Source organism: Cynocephalus volans, chromosome 5, assembly GCF_027409185.1.
Source record: "Cynocephalus volans isolate mCynVol1 chromosome 5, mCynVol1.pri, whole genome shotgun sequence".
NCBI classification, from domain to species: Eukaryota; Metazoa; Chordata; class Mammalia; order Dermoptera; family Cynocephalidae; genus Cynocephalus; species Cynocephalus volans.
In genome coordinates this window covers 105016610-105030284 of record NC_084464.1, presented here as the reverse complement: position 1 = coordinate 105030284, position 13675 = coordinate 105016610, and the positions used below count along the sequence as shown (strand labels likewise).

Sequence of the window (13675 nt, the reverse complement as noted above, 5' to 3'; positions counted from 1 at the left end):
GTTTGTATTTACGCTGTTGGGGGTAGATATTCATCTACATTAGCTATTACATGCTAAGTAATATATTTGCTAATTGGCTGCCCAGAAGCATAGAACATACTGAACTATACGCATCTTTCAACATCTGTTCCAAGAAATTGGTCTTATTGCTTCTCTCACCTACAAATAGCCTGCTTCTTTTTTTTTTTTTTTTTTTTTTTTGTCTTTTTGTGACCGGTAAGGGGATCGCAACCCTTGACTTGGTGTCGCCCGCACCGCGCTCAGCCAGTGAGCGCACCGGCCATTCCTATATAGGATCCGAACCCATGGCGGGAGCGCCGCTGCGCTCCCAAGTGCTGCACTCTTCCGAGTGCGCCATGGGGCCGGCCCAATAGCCTGCTTCTTAAGTGCAGTCTTCTTCCCTAAAACACTATACTGCATATTCCATTTTTGTGTACAAATTCACCCATAGTGTTTTCCTGCTTCCAGAAAAATGCTTGTGATTTTTCTGTAAATCAATGTTGCCTGTGATTTTGTTTCAGTGTAAATATGTCTACATCCATACCTCTCTGCTAGCAAGAACAGGCAAGGTAAAAGTAGAAAGATGAGAAGCATCATAGGAAATAAGTATCCTATCTGTCTATTTAGCCGTCTATTTGAATTCTCAATCATTTCCACAAAATAGGCTCTCAACAAGTGATTGCATATCCTGGGGAGCATTTGAATGAAGGCATTCATATCATAATGTAAGAGTGACAACCTGATACTTTGGGTCTCTCTGACTCTAAATTAAGGCCATCTTCTTTGGCTATCCAGTTTTCATTAATTAACTAGATGTAACCTAACACCAGATGCAAGGTCACTTTTACTATGAATAACCATTCTGATTAACTATGTATTTTTCTTGAGAAATAAATATTTAATTGAGGAGGGAAAACATCTATTTTAAGTACAATGTAGTTTATCAAGTGTGCCTTTCAATTAGAAATATAGTATCTGAAACAAATCTTGTGCTGATAGTACCTGTGAAAATTCACACACCTGGCCAACCCAAAGATAAAATTTCTTTTCTGGAATTACAACTATAAGAAAGAATATTGAGGGGTGGTTACTTGGAAGGTAAACTTTCAAATATAGAAAAGTCTTAATCCAGTTAAGTAATTTGTACCAGTTTATTTCTCATCCTGAGCAACACTGAGAGAATATTATTTTATTGCCAACTCACCAAACTCACTGAACTGCATTGGGATGTTTAATCTAATATCTTCAAACGCAGTTTTCTCCACTACATTCTCAAGAACCAAACAAAACAAAAACAAACAAAAGCAACTCATTTCTCAGCAAATGATGGACACCTCTTGATTTCTTGCCAGCTGAGTTTCCTTTTTCTAGCATTGGTTGTGAATATAAAAATTTCCCATTGCTAACAAACCTCAACACACTTGTTTTCCTGAATACAGTAACATGTACCTGATGTTTCATTTGAATCAAACCTACAATGTTAATATACTTCATCTTGATGTTTTTAACAAGAAAAATAATGTAGAGAATAAAATCAATGAGAGTAAATCACTTACATGTTTTATTTGTCATTCTGTCATCGATTTAGTTTAAGTATTTTTGAAAAGAAACTATAATTCAACAATGAATTATTACTTCATTGACAGATAAGTTGATGCTCCTTGGGAAGCATTTTTACATAAATGATATTTGAAGTCAAATGTGGACTGAAATTTCATTTAGTTGAAAAATCACAAGGACGCATTGAGATCAAAGAACAAAAGTATCTTTCATCCTCTTTGTGACATCAACAACCATGTGCTTAGCTCTAATGGAGTGAACAGTCTTTAATCAGAAAGAAGAGCTTAAGTTCTGTCCAAGTCCCAACTCCAACCTCAATCCATATTCTGGCAAGCAAAGAACTGATATCATTAAGTATAAACAGAGAAACTGAGGATTGACACAATAAGGCTGCCTCCAAGAAAGATGTGAATTTTCTCAACAGGTCTCTAAGTTGATTGAAAAACAAATGATGAAATTATAAATGTGACCATTATAACAGGCACTAATGCAAGTAAAAGGAAATCTTCAAATGCTTAAGGGGGAATACAAATAATCATAAATGAATGAAGCAAAGTAGACCAAAAAAATCTAGAAAACTACAACATTCACACAGTAGGCAGATGCTCTTCAGTTCCAGCTTTATTAAAACTTTTTGAGAATTTCAACACAAGGTGACTATGTATCTTCACTTTTTTTGTGAGATCACATGAAAAATTTTGTCTAAATATTTTGTCTTCTAAAGTGTAGTCAAACACATCATTTTAAAAAACAACATTTCAGGAAAGCCAAACACTTCTTAAAGCTGAATTTAGCCCTTGGATCTTTGCTATGCAATGTCTAATCTTTGATTTTTTTTCATATTCTTGCTTTCAGCTGGACTTTCTTTGTTTATTTAAACATATTATCCATATTGGACAGTAAGGAACTATTATGTTTTTTAAATGACCTTTCTATAAGTTGCCAAAAAATTCCCACTTTAACCAGATGAGAAAGTTTCTACATTGCAAAAGAAAGAAAAAGAAAGTAAAACATATATTTATGACTTTTTAAACCTCTTGAAATGTCAGGTCCGTAAGACCTAAAGTTTACAATGAGATCTCATCAGTCAGCTCGATGGAACTACAGGGGACACAATTTGTGGAAAAGACTCAGTCCTAGGCTGTATTTTCCACACAGCCCAGTTGCTCTTATAGAAGCTCCACATGATGTGAAAGTGACTAAAAGGACAACAATTAAAACACAGTTTGTTTAAAAACGATTTTCCACACCAGGAAACAACAGCAAGGCAGCAATTTAGCTCAGGCACAGCATTGAATTTCTGCTCCCTGAAGTAAGTCTTCCCCAGTTTGGGAATCAATAGCAGTACAGCAAATTAGTTCTAGTACAGTGTTTATTTGGTGGTGGTTGCAATTAATCTGTCACAGAATGAAAAACAAAACAAAACAAAAAACAAACAAACAAACAAACAAAAAGACTAGAGACAAAGTTCTGATATTGAATAGTAAAGGTCTAACACAACCAAAGGACACTGTCGCCATCTCCTCAGATGCACAGGCATCAACATAAAGACACAAAGATTGAGAAAAAAAAGAGAAATATTACACTACCGGTAGAAACCAACAAAGCACCAGCAATAGACCCAGAAGAACAGCAGATTTATAAAATGCCTGACAGAGAATTCACAATAATCCTCCTAAAGATGTTCAGGGAGTAACAAAAATCACAGATAGAAAATTAAATGATATTGAAAAACAATTCAGGAGCAAAATGAGAAACTTAACAAAGGAATGGAATCAATTAAAAAACAAACAGAAATTCTAAAAAAATGAATATCTTATCTGAACTGAAAAACTTGGTAGAAAGCTCCAACAGCAGACTTGATCAACCAAAGGAAAGAATCAGCAAGCCTGAAGACAGAACTTAAGAAATCACCCGGAGGAGAAGAAAAAAAAGGAAAAAAAAAAAAAAAATTAAAACAGAACTGCAACAACTATGGAACATCCTCAAGCAAAATAACTTCTACATAATTGGCATACCTGAAAGAGATGAAAAATAAAGAGACTTAGAAATCATATTTAAGAAAATAATGGCTTAAAATTTCCCAACAACGGAGAAGTATGACAGCATTTAGGTACAGGTAGCTCAGAGGTCACCAATCGAATTCTGTCTAAAAAGGAATACCTCAAGGCACATCTTAATCAAATTATCAAAACCCAAAGATAAGGAAAGCATACAGAAAATAGCAAGAGAGAAAAAAAAAAAAACATAGCATTCAATAGAACCCCAATACAGTTTTCAGCAGATTTCTCAGTAGAAACCCTATAGGCCAAGAGAGAGTAGGATCATATGGTCAAAGTGCTGAAGGAAAAAGACTATCAACCAAGAATTTTGTATCCAACAAAACTAACCTTCACATGTGAAACAGAAATAAACACTTTCCTAGACAAACAAAAGCTAAGGAAATTCATAAACACCACACCTGAGCTTAATGGACTCCCTCTTTCTGAAAGGAGGTGATGCTAAAGTGTAACAAGGAAATATTTGCAGGTATAGAACTCACTAGTGAAGTAAGAACACAGACAAACTCAGAATACTCCAATCTTGTAAAAGTAGTGAATAAACCACTTATATCCTTAGTATGAAGACTAAAAGACAAACCTATTAAGATAATAACAAATATCACAAAGATATTAAACATAGAAAATATTAAAAGATTCAACTTGAAACTACAAAATGTCAAAACTTGGGGGGAATGACATCAAAGCATAGAGTAAGCTTTTTTTTGTTTGTTTTTTCTTAGTGACCATAGTTAGACTGTTATTAATTTAAAATAATATGTTATAACTATAACATGTTTTTAGTAAGCCTTTTGGTAATCATAATAGAAAGACCTATAAGATATATTAAAAATGAATGAGAAATCAATATACACTTTTTAAAATTACTTAAGACAGTTAAACCTGGAAAAAAAGAAAAAAGGATCTACAAAACAACCAGAAAAAAGTAATAAAATGGCAGTAACAAGTCCCTATATATTAATAATAACTCTAATTATAAACATTAAATTTCCACAGTCAAAAGACACAGAGTGGGTGAGTGCATTATAAAAACCAACAACATGCTGCCTACAAGAAACTCACTTCACCTAAAAAGACACACATTGACTGAAAGTGAAGGGATGGGAAAAAATATTTCATGCAAATAGAAGCCAGAAAAGAACAGTAGTAACTATACTTATATCAGATAAAGCAGACTTGAAAATCAAGGAAGTCAAAGTGATCTTTCAAAGGAGGTATAGAGGCAGTTTCAAGAGATAAACAGTGACAATGTATGGATGAGCATATACTAACTACAAAGGCACCTATTCTGAATAACCTCAGTAATAGAATTATTTCTAAATGTCTCTAAATGTTAAATTTTCATCAAATAATTTTATTTAAAATTATGATTTTATGAGAATCTCTTCCAAGACGTAGATTGAAACTTTCCGAAAATAAACTGAGATAACTATAAACAACCAGTATAAATCTCACCAAATATTTCAGAATTAATTTTATGGGTTTATTAAATTTTTCTGATTCCTTCCTTCCTTCCTTACCTCCTTCCCTCCTTCCCTCTCTCCTTCCTTTCTTTTTCATTCCTTTGCCTTTCCTCCTTCTTTCTCTTTTTGTTCTTTCCCTCCTCTCTTTTTATTTCTTTTCCTTTTGTTTCCTTTTCATCCCCTCCCTTCTCTCTTCCCCTTCCTTTTCTATTTTCTCTTCTCCCCTCCCCATTTTTCCTTCCCTCCTTCCCTTCCTTTCTACTATTTTAAAGTGCCTTACTTATAGAATGTAACACACATGTAATTATACATACTTAATTTTAAAGTCTGAGTGTACTATACATGATTTATTGGTTTGCTCATTCTATTGCCCTTTTAATACTCAGTACAAAGTCACAATTTTATTTACCAACATTTTCCCTTATCCTATTTCAGTACATTTAGATAGTATAGAAATAATAAAGTAAATGCAATCAGCATCATTTTTAATTTTGCAAAAAGCTTGTAGCTTTTTTTCTTTTTTCTTTTTTTTTTTTTTAAGATTGCACAGCAAATTGTCTAATACCTAACAGGCTTTAATGAAATATGCTGAAATCACATTATCTATATGCTGGCAATCTCCCATTAATATGGCCAAAATTTCTTTATCTTCAAATCAGGCTTTTGCATGCTTTAATCAATTATAAAGTTCAGAAATAAAATCATTCTCGCTTTCCATAAGTATGCCTTTCTAAAACTCATTACAACAGTATTTCCCAAACTGGACTTTCCCCCTCCCACACACCTCTTTTGGGGAAATGTACATCCGTGTTTTATTTTTCAAGGATTCCTTAGTTAAATAATCTTTTTGTTTGTTTGTTTGTTTGTGGAAAACATTATTTTATTTATTTTTTTTAAAGAAAAAGTAATTTTAATATTATTTTTTACATTCTAGGATTCTGTTGCGGAGCAGTTGGGAGAGGCGGGAGAGGGGAAAGGGGAAGGAAATAGGGTGGAAGACGGAGGAAGGAGGGGCGGGATTGAGGCCTGTGGCACCCCTCTCATTCCCACAGGAGAGATAGGGGGGCTTCTTAAATAATACTTTTTAACAAATTATCTCTTGAAAATTCACATTATGCATTAGTAAAATAAATGCTTCCATGTATCCATTAAAAGACAAAAAATTTTTTAAAAATTTAAAAAAACTTGTTTATAATGTTTAAATTTATTTTCAGGGAAGAATTTCCCCTTCATATCTATTAATGTTCCCACGTATTCTTTCTTTTAACCTTAATTTGTACTGCCTTGGGAACAATAATTACTACTTACAGTAAAGCACTGCCTTAGATAGCAATAATTGCTACTTTTACTATATCTGTTCTCTTTGTCAAAAATATGTTGTTCCTTGTTAGAGCTTTCTGCCTGTTCTTGTCTATGTATCTTTCTTCCTGTTATTTTAGTTTACACATTATGACACCACAGCTCATCTAGTTGTGTTTCGTAGGCTCTTTTTTCATCTGTTGCTCCATATGCTTCATGGAGTTTCATCTCAAAAGAATTCATTTTTTTATTGGCTATCAATATTCATGAGATACAGAGCTGATTGTCACCCCTCATGCCCAAGATGTGAAGGCCAGATTCATACACATCACAGTGGTCCTCTTAAAACATGTCTCCACAACTGTCTTTCAAGTCTCTTTACCTGAAACTTTCAGGGGACAAGAGTTATAAGAATTATTTAAATACATTTGTGTGCCAAAACTGATGAAACCAATAACTGAAAGGAAAAAACAACACAGCTTTTATTATTCCTTTTTATTTATTTATTTATTTTACATTTTAGAATTTTTATTTATGTTTTTATTTTAATTTATCAATATACCATGTAGTTGATTTTCATATCCCTTTACCAATTTCTCTTTCCCTCCCCCTCCCCCACCCATCAACATTATATCTGTTCACTTGTCTCAACAAGTTCAAGGAATTGTGATTGTTGTGTCTTCTTCCCCACCCCCCGACCATTTTTTGTATATTTATTTATTGATTGATAGCTTTTGTTATTCCTAATAGCAACCAAATCCTTTAAACATTTTGTTAACATCTAAGGGGCTTTCCGGGGTTTGCTGTTTTCTGTAATGACAAATCTTTTCTGGCTACTTCCCAAAGAACTTCAGTTTCCTTTATTTTATATTTCTTAATTATTCAGAATCATCAACTTAGATGAGAGTCCTTCTGGAAATGTTAAATTTTATGAAATGGCTCCTATTTTGTGTGCTGCGATGAGAACTGGTTGTCCTAAAGAAGCAACAAATTTTAGGTGCTTTTAAAGATGTATTTCTTCTTGCCATTCTTTCCAAGATAAAAATCTTCGAAGTAGTTTGGAACCAAACCACATTCTCTTAGAGGCTCTTCCTCAGTTGTACAGTTGTAGATAGATTTTTATATCTCTTAGGACACTTTCTCTCCTGTATTTGTTTTTACAAAGCACTAAGACACATTTTTTTCTTTAAATTTAAGATTAAATATTATATCCCTATATTTCCACTTTGATGTTTTAATCACTCAATGATGTTGTTATGCACTGTCATACACCTTTATTTTTTTTTCTTCCGTAGAACATTTCTCAGTTTATAACTAAAAAATAATTTATGTGATTAGTCTATTAATACTTATTTACCCCAGTAGGCTATAAATTCCATGAGAAAAGGATCTCAACAAAACAGTATCTGTTTTGTTAGCATAATACCTGGCACATAATAAGAACACAATATTTGTTGAATGAATGCATACATAACCAAAGCAACATACTAGTTACTTAACTATTTGTTATACATGATCATAATTTTATCTTCAGCCATTTGAACACTTCAGCCAAACAATATCTATACCTTTATCTAATCTAGATCTAAAAATTATATCTAGTAATTATTACACATTTCTTTAAAATTGAGCACTTACTACATGTAGCAACTAAACACTTCAAGGGCCTATTCTACCCTCCTTTTAGATAGCAGCTAAACTGGAGTGGAGTTACTCTTATCACTCCTAGATATTTTCTATTGGAAGTATCCCATTGAAAGCTCTAATTTGAAAGAAGTATAAGGAATTCATGGGTAAGAATGATAAAAATTAAAGAAGAGTAATTTCATCTTGAAAATAAATTTATCGGTCCATAACATTTGAATCACACACTAGTAAATGCTAGATAAAAGTGAGGCATCCTCCATGATACCAAGTGAACTTTCCACATTGCAAATCTGTTTATATTATTTCCTCACTTAAAATTTTGCAGTGATGCTTTAGAGCTATAAGATAAAATACCAATTCCAAAATATATCACATAATCCCTTTATTTAGCTCATCCAGATAGATTTCCTCTCATTAAGATAAACTTCTGCTCATCCTTCCCCACTTTTATACACTTTTCCTTGGCTGCCACAGACATATGTAGAATCTCTCTTTTTTGGTGCCATAGCACATCGAACATCCTCTAACATAGCAATTGGTATATAATAGTCCAATCCTTTCTATATCTTTTTTTTTCTCTACTAAATGATGGTATGAATATCCTGAGAAAAAGAACCATGCCTAAATCATTTTTACCTCTACTGTCTCACTATTAATTGTTAAATATACAAATAGTACTTAGCATAGGTGTTAGATTCTAAGTATACAGTGATGAGCAACAAAACCATGAGCTCTGTCCTCCTAGAGTTTTCAGTGCAACAGAGGATACATATGTTGAATAAGATTTTACAAATATAAGGAGCATTATAATAAAGAACAAAGTCTTATAGAATTATGTAACAGATGGAAATATCTAAGTCTTCAGAAAAGGTACACAAAAAATTACTTCTACTTGAAAATAAGAGTAGGAAATACAACTTTTTTTTGGCTCCCTTTTGCCTCCTTTGCTCTATTCTCTTTCTATATGCATTCCTAGCTTAGAAGGCATACATAGGAAAGGAAAATGAGTGTGAGAGCATCTCAAACCCAAATTGTGTATTACTTCTAAATATAAGGATAGAACCAGGTTAAAAATATCAGGGCCATGATGGGATGTAGCCAAACAGAAATTATACTGTTCGTGTACAAACGAGAGAAGAGAATGAAAATACATGACTTGGAGAAAATATTTCCAAAAAATATATCTGATAAAGAACTGTTATTTAAAATATACAATGAGCTCATAAAACTCAACAATGACTTAAAAACAACTCAAGTAAAAAGTGTATCAAAGATTTTAACAGACACTTCACCAAAGAAGGTATATAAAAGTCAAGAGAATATATGAAAAGATGTTCCATATCATATGTCATCAGAAAATGCAAATTAAAAACAACAGTGATATAAAACAACTAGAAAACAATTAGAAATATGGCAGGAATAAGTCCTTACCTATCAATAATAACATTGAATGTAAATGAATTAAACTCTCCAATAAAAATACATAAAGTGGCTAAGTGGATAAAAATAAAATCCAAGTATATGCTGCCTAGAAAAGATCCAGTTTAGCTTTAAGGGCACATATAGGCTAAAAGTAAAAGAAAAAAATGGGAGAAGATATTCTATGCAAACAGTAACCAAAATAGAGCAGGGGTGGCTATAGTGTATCAAAAAAAAATAGTGTTAAAGTCAAACAATGTTACAAGAGACTGAAAAGTTCATTATTGAATGATAAAAGAGTATATTCGTTAGGAGTACATAACAATTGTAAATATATATGCACTAAACAAAGCACCTAAACATATAAAGAAAATACTGATGGACATGAAGGAAGAAATAGATAGCAATACAATAATAGCAGGAGACTTCAATATCCCACTTTCAACAAGAAATAGATCAACCAGATGAAAAATTAACAAGCAAATACTGAACTTGAACTGCACCTTAGATGAAATGGACCTAACAGATTCATATATTATGAAATGGACCTAAGATATATATATATATATATATAAAACTTTCTATCCAACAGCAGCAGAATAGACATTCTTCTCATTTGCACATGGAGCATTCTCCAATACAGACAATATGTTAGGCCACAAAACAAGCCTTAACAAATTCACAAAGATTAGATTTATATCTTGTATTGTTTCTAACCACAATGGTATGAAACTAGAAATCAATAATTGGAAGAAACTAGAAATCAATAACTGGAAAATCCACAAATCTGTGGAAATTAAACATGCTCCTGAACAACCAATTGGTCAAAGTAAAAATCCAGAGAGAAATTAAAAAATATCTTGAGACAAACAACGATGGAAACACAACATCTCAAACAAAACCTATGGGATCCAGCAAAGCAGTTCTAAGAAAGAAGTTTATAGCAATAAATGCCTACATTAAAAAAAAAACAGCCTAACATTATGCCTCAATGAGATAGAAAAAGAAAAACAAACTATAAACAAAGTTAGCAGAAGAAAATAATAAAGATCAGAACAGAAATAAATCAAAGAACAGAAAAACCACTGAAAAATACCAGTAAATCCAAGAGTTGGTTCTTTAATAAAATAAATAAAATTGACAAACTCCTAGCTAGGCTAAGCAAAAAAGGAAAACACTCAAATAAATAAAATCAGAAATGAAAGAGGAGACATTACACTGAAAAGTATAAAATGGTGATAAAAAAAATTGAAGAAGGCACAAATAAAATGAAAGCTATCCCTTGTTGATGTATTGGAACAATTAGCATTGTTAAAATGCCCATACTACCTAAAGCAATCTACAAATTCAATTCATTCCCTATCAAAATCCCAATGTCATTTTTCATATAAATAGAAAACAAAAGTCCTAAAATGCATATGAAATCACAAGAAAATCTAATAGCAAGGCAATCATGAGCAAAAAGAGCAAAGCTGGGGGCATCACTATTTATTCCTTAATTATTTAAATAGTAATTAAAACTGCATTGTACTGGCAAAAAGTAAAAATAAACATCTTGACCAACGCAACAGAATGAAGAGTCCAGAAATGAACCCACCCATGTACGGTCAGGTGATTTTCAACAAAGGTGTCAGGAATACACAATGGGACAAGAGTAGTCTCTTCAATAAATGGTATAGAAAAAATGGATATCCATATGCAGAAGAATAAAATTGAATCCTTTTCTCACACCATATATATAAAAATCAACTCAGAATGGATTAAAGAAATAAACATAAGGACCAAAACTGTATAACTAATAGAATAAAACATGGAGGAAAACTACACAACATTGATCTGAGCAATGATTTCTTAGATTTGACTCCAAAAGCATAGGCAACAAAAGCAAAACTAGACAAATGGGATTGTATGAAACTAAAAAGCTCTGCAAAACAAGGAAAACAACAGTGTAAGGAGACAGCTTTTTGATTGAGAGAAAATATTTATAAACTATGCATTAAATAATATACAAAATTTATAAGAAATAACTCAATATACATAAAAACTCAAGAAACAAAAAGCCCAATTAAAAAATGGGGACTGAAAAGACATTTCTCAAAGGCGACATACAAACAGCCAATAGATATATGAAAAATGCTCAAATCACTAATCACTAGAGAAACACAAATTAAAACCACAGTGAGGCATCACCTCCCACCTGTCAGAGAATGGCTATTGTCAAAAAAACAAAAGAAAACTAGTGTTGGCAAGAATGTGGAGAAAAGGGAACCCTGGTACACTGTTGGTGGGAATGTAAATTAATGCAGCCATTATGGAAGACTGTATGGAGGTTCTTCAAAACACTAAAAATAGAATTACTATATTAGCAATACCACTTCTGGGTATTTACCCAGAAGATTTAAAATCAGTTTGTCAAAGAGATGTCTGCACCGCCATGATTATTGCAGCACTATCACAGTAGCTAAGTTATAAAATCAACTTTAGTGACCATCAATAGATGAACAGATAAAGAAAATGTGGTATATATAATGGGATACTATTCAGCCATTAAATAAAAAGAAAATTCTGTCATTTGTTACAACATGGATGGAATTGGAGAATGTTATGCTACGTGAGATAAGCCAGGCTCAGAGAAACAAACGCCACACGTTCTCACTTACATGTGAAATCTAAAGCTATGGAAGTCATGGAAGCAGAGAACAGAATGGTGTTTATAGAGAGTTAGGAGGAACGGGAAGATGATGGTCTAGTGGCACGAATATGTCAGACAGGAGAAATAGTGTTTTTGTTTTTGTTTTCTTAAATATCTACAGCAAAGCATGGTGAATATAGTTAATATTAGTGTATTGTACATTTCAAAACTGCTAAGTGCGTAAATTTAAAATATTCTCAGGACAAAAAATAAGTATTTTGTGTGATAAATATGTTAATTAGATTTATTTAATTATTTCACATTGTATTTGTAAATCATAACATTACTTTGCATTTTATAAATATATACAAATATAATTTGTTAATTTACTATAAAATAAAAAATAATAACGTAAATACATTCTACTTTAGGTAATATTGTAGAATACTCAGGTGAATATTCAGGTATCTAAGATCACAATGGGAGAATCTTATATAAGGTACATAAAATGTATCAATAAAAATTCAAGTTGCAGAATATGTGTCTTAGTTACCTTTTATTCATATTCTGAATATTCTTTTCATGCGAAAAAGAAAGTGGAGGGCCAATGCTATCAGCCCATAATGAAGCAGCAAATTGTTTTCACCGGTTCTGACATATTACATATACATTAGTTAAAAGTGATTGGTGAAGTAAATTTGTTGTCATATTTCTTTTCTGAGTATTGAATCACGAAACTCTGACACTAAGTTGAAAATAGAAAGGGTTTTATTCTATAAACCCTCCTTCCTTATGATTTTAGCATCTGCACAGTAATCATTTGAATAGTGACAGGAATGGGTATGTCAGGAATACTTTCCCTAGTATGATGTTTTTGTTCCAAATCCAATATCAAATCTTTTTTTTTTTTTTTTTTTTTGTCTTTTCCGTGACCGGTACTCAGCCAGTGAGCGCACCGGCCATTCCTATATAGGATCCGAACCCGCGGCGGGAGCGTTGCTGCACTCCCAGTGCCGCACTCTCCCGAATGCACCACGGGCTCGGCCCCAATATCAAATCTTAATGTTTAAGTTATAAAAGTTGGATAATTTTAAATAAAGTCATCATCCTAGTTGATCATCAAGAACCCGAAAATTTTGAGAGAATTTTTTTTTTCCAAGAGAGTAAACTACCCACCCAAGCTTAAATCCCTTTTTCAATTTGGCCTGACTGCTTCTGTCCTATCAGTTCACCTATCTGAACTACCTAAACCGCTGCACTCTATAACTGGCCACTTGTTTATGGCCAATGTTGTATTTTCCCTATTTTGTGTTAAATTTGTTTTCCCATATTTGTCTCCTAAAAAAGGGGATGTTGTATATTTATATTTTACCTTTATTATTTTACAGAGCCAAGCAGGTTGAGGACTGATAAAATTCTTGTAAATTGGCCAAATGCAAAGGAAGCATACATGTCTTTAGAGATTATTCTCTTCTTGATGCACCTTGGTTTTTGTTTACTTAACACTCAAGATACATTTGGAGAAGGAAAACCTTCATTTTAGTTGTTTAGATAATGACCTACAATAGAAATTGTTTCAACTTTATAAAGTAAAT

General features: G+C 32.5%; 1 protein-coding gene across 3 annotated transcripts in view; it reads right to left on the bottom strand.

The window, feature by feature from the left end:
• Nucleotides 1–13675, bottom strand: part of GRIK2 (glutamate ionotropic receptor kainate type subunit 2) — a 636972-nt gene that overhangs the window by 13719 nt on the left and 609578 nt on the right. The gene's annotated exons all lie outside the window — the stretch shown is intronic.